This window comes from Tupaia chinensis, unplaced genomic scaffold, assembly GCF_000334495.1.
Source record: "Tupaia chinensis unplaced genomic scaffold, TupChi_1.0 Scaffold139935_1, whole genome shotgun sequence".
In the NCBI taxonomy this organism is placed as follows: Eukaryota; Metazoa; Chordata; class Mammalia; order Scandentia; family Tupaiidae; genus Tupaia; species Tupaia belangeri.
The window spans coordinates 579,692-595,537 of NW_006199814.1; the positions used below are offsets into that span (position 1 = coordinate 579,692).

The window sequence follows — 15,846 nt, forward strand, 5'->3', positions numbered from 1 at the left end:
TCCCCTTTCTCTCTCTCTGCCTCTCTCTAGTAAAATTTAAAAATAATAACAAATAGAATTAAATAAATAAATAAATCTTTAAAAAAAATGTAACTTCGAAAAGTAAATCTAAAATGTCTTACCGTAAAGAAATGATAGCTAAGTGAGAAGATGGATATGTTAATTAACTTGATTCAATCATGCCATATTATATTCATATATCAAAATATCACATTGTACCCCAGAATATATCAATCAAAATAATATTAAAGATAACTCAGATAAAAAATTTGAAAGTGTGGGAGTCCAAAAAAAGGTTTTACCGGGACCAGCAGTTGGCATAATGGCTATGTTACTGGACTCCCATGTAGTCCACCACAGTTTGAGTCCCAGACCCCGTGGCTTAAACTCACACCAAGTACATATGCATGCATGCCCAAGATTCCAAGAGGATAATGGAGGAGAAGGGATTACAAGGGTGTGGCCATCCTCCCTGGGGGAGGTTTTCTGTCTCTCTGTCTCCCTCTGTCTTTCTGGCAAGTGCACATCCCCTATAGCAAAAACCTCTCCAGAAAAAAATATTTAAAATGCATTTTATAATGTAACAAAGACAGGATTGTCTATGTAAATTAATGAATGTGTTCAGCAAGTTTTTATTGTTCTACTTTGCATTTCAGTATCACCTTTTCCCCTTACATTTTTAAGTGGGCTTTAGAAATATTTAAATTTTATTATCCCAAATTTATTTATTTATTTTTAGGACTTTTGCCTTAGCCACATGCATTCACCATAGCGAGAGACAGAGAGAGGAAAAGTAAGAAATCACCTCGGGGCGGGGGGGGGGGGGCAGCCACGCAGCAATTTCTTCCTCTCCATTCTCCTCCTAGGATTTTGGGCACTCTAGCACACATGCCGGGCATGAGTTGCAAGAAGGTACAGAATTTGAACCCCAGTCAGTCATGTGGGAGTCCAGCACCTCAACCACCATGCCACCTGCTGGCCCTTATCTTAAATTTTAATAGTACACAGAAGAGCAAAGAGAACAAGCAAATTATACAATGTTAGACATCATCAGGAAAGAATTTCAGCTTTCTAACTCATCATTCATTGCTTTAAAACCTGTTCCTGTGTTTTCCTCCAGTATTACAAAAACTGAAGTTCTGACTTCACTATTGACTTTTCCCAGGTATGCCATTGAACTCATGCCATCCAATTCCCCGCCCCTCTCCCACTCATTGTTTACTTTATAACTAATAGTGTGACTATCGAATATAATACACACATTTTGAAATACATTAGAAATCAGTTCCTCTTTGTTTTCTGTGAGTAAGTGACAATAAAAGGTTTAAGAAATAAATTCCAAAGAACATCTCAGAAGCTGACCAAGAAATATGTTGGGTCATCAGAAAAGTCATGATGTATTTTTTTTTCTGTGTAAAATGCGAGATAGATCCACAACTTAAAACCATGTATATTTTATTTTAAATCCTTAGTTCTATTACTATGATGTACGCTGATGGTCTAGCTCTCATGATTTTCCTGACAACCCTATTGGGATTGAACAAATCCCAGACACTTGTCAATCAGTCTTCTTTTTCTGGAGAAAAGAAATGAAATAGTAAATTCAGTTCTTAATATTTGCCAGGCATCATTCATGCAAACCCTACGACAACCATATAAATAGGTGTTACCCTGTTTTCGGTTGAGGCAACAGACAAGTTAAGCAAATGCCTGTAATAGTAGAGCTAAGATTCAAATGCAGGACTCATTCCAGACCAGTCCTATCAATGTGCAGCATTGCTTCTAATTAAATCATCTGTCACATATTTATACTGTCACTTAAAAATCCAGTCTTTTTCTTCACATTAGTATCATGAAATTGTAAGTTGTAGACCTGCTCAACAATGAGACAGGAAAGCATAAAGCTACAGACCAAGTTGCCACTGGAGTTATATATTTTTAACAATATTTAACTATAATACTCCATTTTAAGCATGTACACACACATATACATAAGAAGACCCAAGATATTTACAATGGGAGACTACAACCCAAATTTGTTTTGGCAAAAGACATCACTCTTATTCAAAACTCTAACACTGTTAGCAGACATGTCCAAATGAATTAATTGAGACCTGATCATCAGGATTTGCATCTAGGTACACACCTAATGTGGAAATGAAGATGTATGCATGAGAAAAGTGTTCAGATATGGTTGAAGATCATGACTGAAATCCTAACTATGGCTTTGAGATGTCAGAAACAGGAAAGAAAGCAACAGCCCAGGGTAAGAGTGGAAGGTGGCAGTTAGAAAAACGGTATGCCTTTTTCCCCAAACTGCTCAAATGCCAGTTCATTTCATTTTATAACAATACCATAATAGTTTGCATTTGCTTAACACTTACCATACATGCTGGGTACAGTGACAAACACACATTTAATCCTTACAACACCTCTGTGGGACAAATCACTTCATTATTTTATATGACAGATATAGAACCTGAAGTATGGCAACATTTGTACAGCAATTCTCCCAAGCAATTTGCACAGTTAATAATAACAGAAGAAACTGGAATTTGAATTTTAATAGTGTCCTCTGAGCCCAAGCATTTCATGGGACACATTTACCTACAGAATTTCTGAATGTTTTAAGCAGAGCCAGCCTTAACTATGGAAAACAGGGTGATCATTTGTGTGGCATCATTTTTAAAGTATTCTGAAAAGAAGTGAGGGGGGAGAAGAAAGAGAAGAGAAGAAGGGAAAGATGGAGGAGGGAGAAGAAGAAGAGGAGAAGAAAAAGAAGTCAACACTTATATAGCACCTACACCATGTTCAGCAATATGCTAGATGCTTCCTACAAATGATCTCAACATGAAAGATTATGCAATAATCTTCCTATCATACGTTACTTACCTTGCCAAACGATGACTAAAGTTTTACCATTAGAGATCTTGAGAATGATTTTTTTTTCTTCTATACTGTACTTACCTATCATGTTCAACTTAATTTGGTGAGTTTTTCAAATTCTTTCCTAAGTTGGCTTTAATAGTGATAAGTAGACTTCATGAGAACACTAAAAATTAGGAAAGCAGACTCCCACAGGGAAGAAAGCTCATCAAAACAGAGAAGGTGAACCTTCATCAGCTTCCTGTGTATATGCTGGGTATGCTTCTAAGTTTATCTAAGCTAGAAGGGTAAGAGTAGTAACAACACTTCAATAGTTGTGCCATGGTGATGGCCTAGGATGCAAATACACCTTACAGTCTTACAAAGATGTTTCAGGATGAGAAAGAGGAGTTCTCGTAATTAGGCCAGATTATTGTTTACTTTTACTGCTTCCAACATTTATGTTTGGTCTGACAGTTCTGTTTATAAACACACATGCACACACACTTCTATTTATATACATTCATAATCCTTCCCTGTGACTTCCTCGGAGGCAGGAATTACCTTGTTTTCTTTTTGACTCACTCCTTATTTAGTAATATAGTATACACAATCAAATAACCATTTTCTATTGGGGTTTCTGACTTAGTAGCTGAAATGTCATCTGAAAGGGTAAATCCAAAATGCTCAAGAGAATTGGTGATTACCATTAAGCTTTCTGCAAGCAAGAGATTGGTATTAAGGCAGATTTTCAGAATAAGGCAATATTTGTACCCTTCAAAAACTCACAATTTTAATCATCTCTGGAGATGGTAGCATAGTATAATGGAAAGAACTTGGGATTTAAGGCAATGAGAAACCAGGTTTTCAATCTGGTACCACCACTTACTTAACTGTGTGATCTTAAGGAAGTTACTTAACTTTTCTGTATTTCATTTCCCTGTTCTGAAAGTGAGGTTAATAATGCCCACTTCATAAGACTGTTGAATAGCTTAAGTCAAAGTCTCTCTACCTTGGCACATTTGTGGTTTGATAATTCTTCAATGTAGGGGCTCTCCCATACATTATAGAATGTTTAGTGGCATCTCTAGCTTCTACTCATTGGGTGCTAGTAAACATTCCCCACCTCCAAGTTATGACAATCAAAGCTGTCTCCAGAGAGTGTCAAATGTTCCGGGGGAACGTGTACAAAAATGACCCCATTTGAAAACCACTGGACAAAATGAATTAAATGTTATGTGTATAATAAACATAAAAGGCTTAAAGTCCAATAAGTGCTCAATAATATTAGAGATTATCATTACATACCATTGGTTATAAAGGATAAATTAAAATAGCATTACAAAATGTAATGCTACAGAAAACCAAACTCCCTAAAGGCCATTGGAATTCTCAAGAATATAAGAATCTCTGATTCTCTCTGAAATTATTTGATTGTATTTGAACTAGAAGAAAGAGCAGGAGGTCAAATACTCTTGCACCTGTAAGATAATTTTGATTTAGAAGTGAAACTATATTTTTATTTGATGAAAATGTCCTTATTCTTTTTTCACTGAAAGAGCGTTTTCATTTTATTGGGTTGCTCTAATTTTCGGCTCATCAATAACGGTATATTTCTTTTTTTATTTTTTTGAGAGAGAGGTTTTTGCTATAGGGCACGTGCACTCGCCAGACAGACAGAGAGAGACAGAGAGACAGAAAGCAAGAAATCATCCCCCAGGGGGGATGGCCACACCACAGTCCCTTCTCCTCCATTCTCCTCTCGGGATCTTGAGCATGCACGCACATGCGCCTGGCATGAGTTTTAAGCCACCAGGTCCGGGACGCAAACCGTGGTCGACTACATGGGAGTCTAGTGACATAGCCATTATGCTAACTGCTGGTCCCCCCAATAGTGGTATATTTCTAACAACTGTTTCCAGATGGAATTAGGTACTCTGATGGGTCTTTGATAATTTAAAGGTAGTTCCTCCTAAGAAAATCTTAAAGATCCTCAAGCTATACAGGATGGGAGCTTATTAATGCTACTAATGAATTGGAAGTATTATGAACTACTATATAGTCTGGGGCCGGCAGGTGGCATGGTGGTTAAAGGTGCTGGACTCCCATGTGGCCAACTGTGGTTCAAGTCCTGGACCTGGTGGCTTGCTTTCTCAATTTCCCTCTCCCTCTTTCTCTGTCTCTCTCTGATCAAACTGAAACATAATAATAAAAAATAACATTAAATAAAATAACTCTTTTTAAAAAAAGGAATATAACTTCATCATGGATAACAAATTATCCATGATTTTCTAACACTGCTGTTCATGAAACGCTTTATTATTTATATTAATTTTTTTCTCATTTTTCTAATGAAAATGTTTAGAAACAAGAGAATTCATAACACCAGGTAATTATTTATTGGTGAGATCATGGTGAAAGCCAGATGCTATCTATAGAATTAAAATAATGGCTTTATAAATTTGAACTCTAGGAGGAAAAGGTGATTTGTTTTCTCAGATAAGTTCCATGTTGATTTATATGTTGTATAGAAGAATTATATTTAGAAAGGCAATGGATCATAGTCAATAGAACAGTGGATTATTTACTTTTTTAATAACTGTTTCCCTCTAAGCAGATAATTTGTAATAAAAACAGATAAAATAGGGCATTTGTAATACAGAATGAGAAGAGAGAATGGATGGAAACTTTTTATTGCATGTGGGCACTAACAGTAATTCTGAAGTCTTAGTTATCAAGGCCCAGTACATTGTATTATTCTCATAGTCTGATATCTGAAATAAGTCAATTCATAAATTTACCTGGAAAGGAAAACTATCCTGCCTCCACCCTATTAACAGAAGTGTTTTCCATTCAGAGACTTATACATTTATCAGTAAATGACATTGTGGACAGTATTTTCAGCCATGTTTTCAAAACAATTATTTTTTAAAGAATTATTTAACTTTATTTATTTATTATTATTATTTTAATATTTTGAGAGGGACAAAGAGAGAGGGAGAGAGAAAATGAAAAAGCAAGCCTCCAGGCCCGGGACTCAAACCACAGTTGACCATGTGGAAGTCCAGTGCCCTTAACCACCATACCACCTGCTGGCCCCTCAAAACAATTATTTTATCATCATTTCTTATAGTAACTTATGATAAAAAGCCAAGGACAAAACATGTAGTCAGTTATTCAAGGATGGTTTTTTGGCCTAGGAAACTAGAGAATTTCAGAATTCACAGGTGTAGTTTCTTTCAGATTTGCTTTAACTTATCCTATACAGATAAAGTCCGTAAGATCTTATGTTGTTTTTAGGCATTATGTTGGCCCTTTATTGATCTTCAAGTTCTATGTGATTGGTGAAACTACGGTGATTAACCCATATGGTCAAAAGTACAACTGATTCCTGCTTCAGTGACTATGGCTGACAGCTTCCACAGCCTGAATCTCTGTGTCTGATAGAATGGCTGGAATCTTCTCAAAGGCTGTCAAGAGGCAATCCTGCTGATATCATGGCAAAGCATTTTGGATTCATTTTTATGTGCAAAAATTACATTTCAAGAACATGTATGGATATTGCCCAAACCCTTTCTGGGAAAAATATATCATGCTAATGAGGTAAAGTCGAATTGGTGAATGTGTATCGTATTTTTCATCCAGACAAATTTGACTATCACAAAGTTTTACCTGAAAGTATAGATATCATTCTTTTAATAAAAGCAAATTAAGTGGGACCCGCAGATGGCATAACAATTATGTCTCTGGACTCCCATGTGGATGACCACAATTCAAGTCCCAGACACAGAGGCTTGAAACTCACACTGGGTGCATGTGTGCGCATACTCGAAATCCCAAGGAGAATGGAGGAAAAAAGATTGCAGAATGGCCTCCCCCTCCTCCCCCGGGGGGGTGATTTCTTGCTTTCTGTCTCTCTGTCTCTCTCTCTGTTGAGCACACATGCCCTATAGCAAAAAAGCAAAATTAAGCTCAGTACAAACCTATCTTGGCAAAAAAATAAAACGACAACAACAAAAAAAAACAGATTGTACAGATTGTATGTTGTGTGTATTTGTTGGTCATTTATAATAAATTGCATTATATGCCTCAGGAAAAACCCTATAAAGTTGGTATGTTTTTATTGTCATCAACATCCCATTTTACAAATGAAGAAATTGAGTTAGGGAAGATTAAACATCATGCCCAAATTCCAGAAAGAGTGCCAGAATTTGAACAAACCCAGTGGTCTGGCTCTAGCACTAAGCACTTAATCACTGTGCTGTGTGTATGTAACTACCACATAGACCTGGTTTGTTTATTTAACTAAGGGAGCTACCTTTTACAATTTGTTCTCTTGTGTCTTTGTTTAGATGAAATCAGGGACTTAGCACAAAGGAGACTTATCTTTTCTTCTTTCTCATCATTTCTTCTGAATTCATTGAATGCACGTTCTTCATTAAAGATTGGAAAGTAGGCAGGTATTCTGGAGGAGGGGGAAAGAAGAACAAGATCTTTTCTGTGGCTTGACAAAAACTACCTCTTCTGTTTCTTCTGAGCTTCCACATAGTTAGAATCCATTTGATGGTTTAAATGATCCCAATAGGAGTACTCAAATAGAGATATCTCAAATAAGGATAATATATTACACCATGAAAGGTTTGATGCTAATGCCCACTATTCATAATTTTGCAGCTGAAACTGTAAGTTCCTTTTTTGCCCACCTATCCTAGGGTGCTGGGTGAGCTTTGGAAACTACTATTGCAACTTTGAAGGTCCAGATATAAGAAAGAACTAGCTGAGACAAAGGCTGGGAGAATGAACTTCATCTTTTGCTGGAAACTACTGTGACCCGTGCCTCAGACTGATAATGGTAGCACGGACAAGGATACATCTAACTTTGTGTGAAGACCTCTTTTCATCAGAGACAGCAGTGCTACGGTGACAGAAGCTTCTGCAGCAGCAAATGAAGTGGGGCCTATGCCAGTGGGCTGACTGGCCAGATCTTCCATTTCTCCCTTCTCTGGTGTTTAGAAACAGAAATTTCCCCCTTGGACCAAGAAATCCTGGGGTTCTTGGACAAGTGAAGGAGAAGGGAATGCTTAAGAAAAACTTTCTGAACTTCTTGTTAATTTCAGTGTCTAAAAGTTAAAAAGAGATGTGAATTGTACGTCAAGAAATAGATGAAAGGTCACGTACAGGTAAATATCATGTTTGCATAAGCACTAAAAAAATTTTTAAAAAAAATGCCTAGAAGGACATTTGTCATAATCATCTTAAAAAAAAAAAAAAGCCTAGAAGGACATTTGTCATAATCATCTTAAACATAATCACCTTAGACCATAAATTTCTAAACCTTTAAAAAATTGTTTTCACAGGGACCAACAGTTAACGTAATGGCTATGTCGCTGGACTCCCACGTGGTCGACCGCAGTTCGCATCCCGGACCCGGTGGCTTAAAACCCACGCCAGGCGCCTGTGCCTGCGTGCCCAAGATCCTGAGAGGAGAATGGAGGAGAAGGGATTGCGGCATGACCATCCCCCCTGGGGGGTGATTTCTTGCTTTCTGTCTCTATGTCTCTCTGTCTGGCGAGCGCACGCGCCCTATGGCCAAAAAAAAAAAAAAAAAAAAATTGTTTTCACAATGAAGAAAAGAAATACATCCTGGGAAGTAAAGTGACCTTCTGACTCTATTCCACTAATGTTTTTCGAAACCCTATAGTGTTCCAGTTCTGTACCAAGCAAGGGGCATGATAAATGTCTAGTGCTAATTAATTAAAACGTAATATTCTTGTGAAGTACTATAGGCTTTTTGTCTCTTGTATAAGACGTGCAGTTTCAATGGATTTTATTTTTTTGCACAATAAGAGTCTTCATTTTAAAATGTGAAATCAAACTATTTTAGAATCCTTTTTTTCTTAAAGTAAAAAGATACTACAACCCCCAAAATGGAAATATCTCAATCCTGTTTCTCTAAATGAACCCTGCAAACCCCCCACTCATCTCAGAAGTCAGGTTAAGAGACCTGAGGAGGAAGAGCAGGTTCTGGAACCCCGTCAATGCACCTAGAGGTCTCACCCAGAACAAAGCAGGAATTCCACTTCTCATGCCCCTCAAGTCAGATGACCTGCATGCCCTCAGTGCTCTCATGGAACAGAAACATTGAACCTACCTGCACCTGACTCACTCTTGGCTCTGTGGGAACCCAGCGACTGACAGCTCCCAGGAGATAAGCCAAGCCATGGTGGAACATCCAGTCTCATGCTGTAGGCCCATCACTAGCCAGAGCCAGTCTCCAGCTGTAATTGTACTTCTGTGCTTTTCAAGACCCAGTTTGGTCCTGATTTTAATTGTCTGTAGGAATTCTGTTTGTTAATTACCTATCAAATGACAAAGCAAATGACTCTTGGAAATTATTCACCTGGTCTAAAGTGAGGTGGAAAGAAACCAGACTATTTGATTACTACATTCTATCTTGTTTTCAAGAAAGTGAACATGGGGAAAAAATGATCCAAAATAAACATAAGTGTCTGAGAAAAAACATGTACACCTCTATGAAATTACCTAAATGTGTTCTTATGCAAACCCCAAAAGATTTGAGACTTATAACAATTTGGTTAGTTAAAGGGGGAAAAAATAGACTAGTTTTTGTGATCCGTTTGTTTCTCTCTTTTTTTTCTAATTCCTAAAGAGGGTGTACACTCATCAGAAAAAGACAAAGAGACATGGAAGGGGGGAGAAAGCATCCCCAATTGAGCATGTTTAGGCCACAATCCCTTCTCCTCCATTTTTCCCTCCTTCTGGAATTTAGGGCATACACACTCACCCAGTATGTCTTTCAAGCCAACAGAGCAAGGATTCAAACCACAGCTGATGATGTGTAATCTGGCTCTTTTTAATCTGCTCTATGGGCTTGCTCTGTATCTGTTTCTATATTCACTCCTGACTAAATTTAAAATATACTTTCCTTTAGCTTTGTAAATTCATAAATCTTAGACTATTTCATTTAAAAATATATTATCCAGGCCAGAAGGTGGCATGATGGTTAAGGTGGCTGGATTCCAGTATGGCTGACTACAGTTCAAGTCTCAGACCCAGTGGCTTGAAAATCATGCCAGGCACATATGCATGCATGCCCAAAATCCCAGGAGAATGGAGGAGAAGGGATTGCAGCGTGGCCATCCCCCTTGTGGGGAGGGTGATTTCTCACTTTCTCTCTCGCTGTCTCTCTGCTCTCTAGAGAGCAAAGGTGCACACACACCCAGCACGAGTTTTAAGCCACCGGGTCTGGGACTTGAACCGTGGTCAGCTTCATGGGAGTCCAGCGACATAACCATTACGCTAACTGCTGGTCCCAGGAAAAGGTAGTTTTACAGCATAGGAATCCAACAAATACTATCTCATCCAGATCATCAAGGTCAACATCAATGTGATAAGTCATGTTGATAGTGACAGGTCATGTTGGTAGTATGTACCTTTAATGTGATAGGATGAAAATGGTAATTTTACCTCTGTGATCCTCCTGCCCAGAACTCATTAACGCCAGTCTAATCATGAGGAAAACATCAGGCAAATCCCAGCTTAAAGGTGTTCTACAAATGCCTGAATAGTACTTGTCAAAAACTGTCAAAGTCATCAAAAATAAGAGGAGCCTGGGGAGCTGTCACAGCCAAGAGCGGTCTAAGGAGACATGAAGACCAATACAATATGGTATCCTAGATGGGATCTTGAAACAGAAAAAGGTCATTAGGTAAAAACTAGAAAGTACAGATTGCAGTTAATATTAATACATCAATATTGGTACATTAATTGTGACAAAGATAACCTAACGATGTAAGATGTTAATAATAGAGGAAATTGGGTGTGGGATATAAAGTATCTCTCTATAGTATATTTGTCTAAAGCTATTTTAAAATAAAATTTTTATGTAAAAAGGAAAAAAATTATTGATCTTTGACACATATACTATGCACCAAATTACAAATAGTGTAAATATTTAAGATTTAGAAATATCACAAGCACAGTGAGATCCTTTCATCTCATTTTTAGCATTTTCAAAATTATTACACTTCATATTTATTTTTCTCAATTATTTCTCTTAAAAGAATAACCATGGAATCTAGGGCTTAGAGCATGAACTGTGTAAGTCTGGGATACTGGCTTCAAATTGGGTTACTCTGTGACCTTAAAAAATCCCTTCTATTCCCAGTGGGAAATAAATCATGAAAAAAAAAAAACAGTCCATGAATATTTCTTAAAAATAAAACAAAAACCCTTAATTTCTTGTTCTTAAGAAATTCCACAGCAAAAATAAAATTGTCATGTTCTCTTGTCAACCCAGGACCATCAAACTGATCTGCAATTACTCAAAAATCTATAGGCATCATGATTTAATAAGATGGAATTCATCAACCATGCCAAAGTTTCAAGATAATATTAACTACTCACTGTGAGAGTTGTATGCCTTCAAAATAAAAGTGAGTTTGGCCAGAGTGGTGACAAATTTCTACTCCTATTGTATTATTTTAAAAATATTTGTATTCTAGAAAAATATTGGATTAAAAAGATTTAATTTTAAAGTTCTTTTGTTTATTGTCTCTAGAACAGTATCTTATTTAAATAATTATATTCTATTTGTATGATTCCTTTGCATCTCTCCACTCATTTTACTTTCTCATTCTTCAATATTCACTATTATTGATTTTTTAGCTTTAAATATCTAAGTAGAAATGCTATGAATTGATGAAGAATTGCATTTCACTCAAAAAAAAAGCAGAAGTTGAAGTTATCCAATAATAAATCTTACACTGCTATTAAAAAACTTTTGATAAAACTTTTTTTGAGCTTTTTTTTGTTTGTTTGGTTGGTTGTTTTTGTTTTGTTTTGTTTGCTATATGGTGTGTGCACTTGCCAGAAAGAGAGAGACAGAGAGAGACAGAAAGCAAGAACTCACCTCCCTTCCCAGGGGGGATGGCCATGCTGCAATCCCTTCTCCTTCATTCTCCTCTTGTGATCTTGGGCAAGCATGCACACACACCCAGTGTGAGTTTAAGCCACTGGGTTCAGGAATCGAACCACAGTCAACAACATGGGAATCCAGCAACATAGCCATTACGCCAACTGCTAGTCTAAGTAAAACTTTTTTTAAAATGAAATATTTTTCTTTGTGAAACAACTAATATTCTAAGTCATTGAAGCAGAAAATATGCATGTTTGCTCCTGTGTCATTTTCCAATCTGAAGCAAATCTACTATGTTTATCCAGGATGAACTACATGCAGAGAATTAATTTGTAGTAAGTCTCTAATATGTTTAGCTTTTATGTGTGTTTTTATTTTTTACCCCCTTTAAATCTCTGAATATCTTTGTGAGGTAATAATTATTATATCATTTTACTCTTGAGGAAAGTGAAACTCAAAGGAATCTTTAACATTCTTATTTATAGCCTCACAACTTGCCAAGTATGAGTTAATGAAGAAGAATTATAGGTCTAACCAATTCCAAAACTACTCTTCTTCACCACATTGTTGTAGGCTAAAATGTCATTCAGTGAACTAAAATCACTGAGAAGAGAAAACTGTAGGATTAATTTCCTTTACAATTTTAACAGACTTTAAGCTGAGTAAAAGAGCAAGTTGTTTTTTGTTTTTGTTTTTGTTTTATTATGTGACATGTATGAATCAATTGAAACTGAAAAATTCAATTGACTTCTAACTTCACACAGATCTTTGGCATTTACCAAAGGAGACTATATGGTTGGTTCTCGTGAGTCCCAATAGGTCTGTATTACAGAGCAAAGGGTAAGGAAGGAGGGAAATAATACTCTATTACTTTTTTCCGTGCTCAAGAGAAGCCAGCTGATGGGGCATCTCTTATTCAAAGGCTGATGCCAGAACTCAATTTATTGTCTAATGCCTGTGGTTCAGAAAAAGAAAGAGTGAAGGTTAAATTATGGGTGTGAAGGGTAATGGAGGTTTTGTTAGACTTAAATATGGAATGCCATGTGGTTATGTATAAATAAGGACACACACTGGGTTTTGTTTTGTAGCATTGCCCAGAGATATTAAAATTTATAGTCTTTTAAAAGAAGACAAGTTCTTGTTGGAAACTCAGACATGATTAGGGCTATGTGGTATGTTTTACAACTATATGATTGAGAATATTTTGGACACAAATAAATGTTTCTTTTCAGATGTCTATATATGCCTACTCAACTGGAAAGTACTGGGCAGTATGGTAACTATCCGTTCTGGCATATTTTTGTATGTTCAAAAAATATCTTCTTGACATTTGTGGTTAGTTTCATAAAAACCATTCTCTCTTCTTCTACACTGATAATATTTGCATATTGATATTTACTTTTCCTAAATTTCAGTTATACGGTGGGGGTGGCCCTGTAGCACAACGGTTAGGTGCTATACATAGGAGTTGGATATTACATGACCAACCACAGTTCAAATCTCAGCCTCACCAGCCTGAAAATCAGGCTAGATCAATGTGCATGTGCTTACATGCCCCAGATTCTGACTGGGTGGAGAAATGGAGGGAAAGGGATTGTGGCATGATCATGCCCTATTGAGAAGTGCACTCTCTCTCTCTCTCTCTCTCTCTCTCTCTCAGTGAGCACACATACCCTCTGACTATTTAAAAAAAAGTTGTAGTGTGATTTATTTAAAATGCTTCTGGACAGCTCCACTGCCAGCTAGAACCCACATGGCTGGCCATGCTTTTCAAGTCTTAGAACTGGGAGGCTTCAGAAACATACCTGATAACATGTGTGTGCATGCCCAAAATATTAAAAGGAGAGATGCAAGGAGGGGAAGGGATTGCAGTGTGACCATTCTCCTTAGAAGGTACTTTCTCCTCTCACTCTCCCTCTCTGTCTTTCTGTCTTTCTCTGGCAAGTTCACACACCCTGTAGCAAAGTTATAATAATAAAAATATTATAATGTACATGTAAAAACAAATTTTAGGTTAACAAAATGCCTTTTACTTTTGATAAATTTAAGAGTTTACAGATAAAAAAGTGAGTATATGAGAGGTATGGGTATGAGTCATTCATATCACAATTTACTTCCTATCAAAGAAAAACCTTTAGTGCTATTATTGATTTTAAATGTTTTTTAACATATCATAATTTTTTTAAAAGAGGGGTTTTTTTAAGAATTGTTTATTTAATTTCATTACTTTTTTAAAAATTTGATTAGAGAGAGACAGAGAGAGAGAAAGGGAAAGCGTGAAAGCAAGCCACCAGGTTTAGGGCTCAAACCACAGTCAGCCATGTGGGAATCCAGAGCCCTTATCCACCACACCACCTACTGGCCCCAACATATCATAAATTTGAAATGTATGTAATTAATATAATAGATTCAAAATAATCAATAAATTTGACAACCTTATTTTTCAAGTCTTCATATATTTATATCTCTTAGAATTGATTCTTGAAAAGAACATTATATGGGACCAGCAGTTGGTGTAATGGCTATGTCACTGGACTCCCATGTAGCCGACTATGGTTCAAGTCCCGGACCCGGTGGCTTAAACTCACACATGTGGTACAGAGTCACAAATGGCAGGGTAAGGAGTCCCGCATCGACTATAGTTGGCAAAATGAAGGCAGTGTGAAATATTGAGCAAGGATGTAATAGCCTTAAGTTGCACTTAAGAAAGACAAAACTGGAATAAATACACATGGTGACCTTGTAGAACAGGAAAAGATCAAATGAAAAACCAGTAAATTGGATGTCATAGCAACCCTATGCTGAAACTTCATCACTTTTTGCCTAACTGGAAGAAACTTTTGTGTTCAGCCCTGAAATCTCTTCCGTGTGTTCTCTTGCTACCTATGTCGAAAACCATAGCTTGTCTTCAGTTGCTAATCAGAGACAGTTCCTTTTCATTCAGTATTTAGAAATACTCCTTATTAAGACTAAGAGAATAATATCCCATCAAAGGTGAAACTTTGTCCCCTCATCCAGCTTGATTCCTTAAATGAACTAGATCTTATCCTATTACAGATTCATTACATCTAGTCAGGAAAGTCAATACTGATTCACAATATGAAGAAGCAATCAGACTAAGTCAACTAAGTGACCAATATTATTTCTCCTATTTTCTCAATAAAGTTAACTGTGAAGAGTTACCTAAGTCAAGAGTTTTTTCACTGAATTATGAAGAATGGAAATTACTTGTTAGAATGAGATTAGTTTTCTACTTTTTCATTTCATTGATGGATCAGTTTTTTCAAAAAACTTCATATGATTTTTTCAGCTAGTGAATTAAACTTAAAATAGTGATATAACTTTATAGCAACAGATACTACTTAAAAAGTACCTACTATTCATAGTTGGTGTTCCAACCATTTGTTTGTAATCTTCATTGACAATTCTTTTTTTTTAATAAAAAATAAATCTTAAAGATGAAGTTCTCAGAAAAGGAAAGTAGGAATTCCTCATACTTAGAATAAGCAGTATGGAGATTTATCTTCCCAGTGATAACACCTATTCAATATCTTCCTACTCCTGTGCATCCAGAACAATAGCATTCATTATTCAAGCTAAAAAGGCAAAAATCCATGCTGCCAGTTAATTTTTCATTTAACAAAGGTTATGCACAAGCTTTCCTGAGCTGTTGAAATGCATAATTTATCATACAATCTAATGTTTGAAAAGAATGTTTTACTATTGATTAAACAAACATAAAATTGCAAGAGAAAACACCATAATATACCTACTCAAACTGTATTTAAACATTCATGTGGGGTACATTATTGCAAAAATACACAAAAACCAAAATATTGTATCTCACTTAAGTTTCCTTTTATTACATTTAAAAGATAGATTTTGGGGAGCCAGCAGGTGGTATAGTGGTTAAGGCACTAGACTTTCACATGACCAACTGTGGGTTGAGTCCTGGGCCTGGCGGCTTGAAAATCACACCAGGTACATGTGCATGTGTGCCCAAAATCCTGAGAAGAGATTAGAGGAGGTAGGATTGCAGCATG

The 15,846-nt window shown here is 36.5% G+C and overlaps 1 pseudogene; it reads left to right on the forward strand.

The window, feature by feature from the left end:
- The first annotated feature begins 13,886 nt into the window (after positions 1–13,886).
- LOC102491120 (60S ribosomal protein L11 pseudogene) overlaps positions 13,887–15,846 on the forward strand; it is a 2,542-nt pseudogene continuing 582 nt past the window's right edge.